Raw genomic sequence first — 1656 nt, forward strand, 5'->3', positions numbered from 1 at the left:
TCACACAGTGCTTGAAATGTTAACTTCTGTGTTTAGGAAGGAAGTCTTTGAAGAGATAGCTCGGCGGTATAAGCGCCTGCCTGGCAAACACTGAGTTTGATCCCCAGTACAAAAAATAAAAAAATAAAAAATAAAAGGAAAGAAACATTTGAGACCCTGGTGTGACAAGGCAATACACCATGCTGTGCCAGTTTTACTACAGTATTAGTACTGGTGATTTTCAATTACTATACACTGATGCATTATAAATATGTTCTTAAAGGTTTTGTGAAGTAAAATAAGTGTATGTAGCTATTTTATGCATATATATCTTAGAGATCAAGAATTTGGCCCAGAATAAATATAGGGCAGTCAAAATTTTGTATTTCCAGAAAAACTATGAAATTTTACTTTAAAAGTAGGTAGTAAATTTTCTGTTATTGCTAACATTGTATTTATCAATTTAACATGTTTCATTCTTTCTTTCACTGATGAACTTTATTTCTAATTTTCCCCCAGTAGAAACCATTCAAAAAGTAAATATCTTTTATTTAGGTATTTTTTGACTGTCCTGTAATATAATAATAATTATTATAATATAATTTTGTAAGTTGAGATTTATTTTTGCAGTCTCGGGAGCGGAGTCGGGACCTTGAGCTTGCCAGGCAGGTGCTAACACTGCTGAGCTGTATCTCCAGCCAAGTTTTGTACAATTTCGTCCCAGGTTGCAGCCCTCCATCAAATAAGACAAATAGCTTGCAAATTCTAAATTAAAATTCAGTAATTTCATGGTTACGAATGCATTAATGTATCACATAAAATTGTTTCAAAAATTAGACATGGTTGGTATAATTATGTATATTAGGATTGCTCTATAGGTTCAGTAAGGAAATAAATTGTACTAAAATAAAATATTATTAAAATGGAACTTTGTCTCAAGTTTGCGGTGAAATCTTTTGGGGACCAACATTACTTATAATTGGAAGCAAGACAGCATTAGGATCCATTACATAGTATTTGAGTCAAAAATGACCTAACTTCTAGTATTGAGTATGTTCCTATTTGTTTAGTTTGTTATGATAGTGAAATGAGATCTTACTATGTACATATTAGTGCTTAATAAATATTAGCTATGAAGTAATAATACTCCCTACTTCTTTAAAGGATTTAAGATACCTTCAAGATAAGTTACATGTACATTAATAATGTAAAGGGACTATAGCATATAAAGCCTTATTAGAGACTATGTTATTAGAATTTATTAATGATTTGCCTATAACATAACTTTTGTCTCAATTAGAGCTTTATCTTCAAAACAAATTAGTCTAATTATATTTGTATATTACAAATCATACACTGTGACTGATATACTTACAGTAAATGTCTAGTGATTTTTAAACTCCATTATCACAACTAGAAGAAATAAACTGGGAAAACAACATAATTTGGTAGATTCCCATTATTGTTTCCCCAAGGCACACAGAGTGAAATTAGAGCTCCTATGTACAGAATGTAGAGACACAGAATAAAAATACTGTACAAAGTGTCATGTGTATTTAAGTGAGAGGAGAAAATTATGGAGATTAAATGGAATAAAGTTATACACTGGACCAGAAAATCAAGCTGTCAGTGGTCAGAGAGTAACATGAAAATTACAGGGCTGAAAGCAGTTATCAT

This window comes from Octodon degus, unplaced genomic scaffold (assembly GCF_000260255.1).
Source record: "Octodon degus isolate 3935 unplaced genomic scaffold, OctDeg1.0 scaffold00060, whole genome shotgun sequence".
NCBI classification, from domain to species: Eukaryota; Metazoa; Chordata; class Mammalia; order Rodentia; family Octodontidae; genus Octodon; species Octodon degus.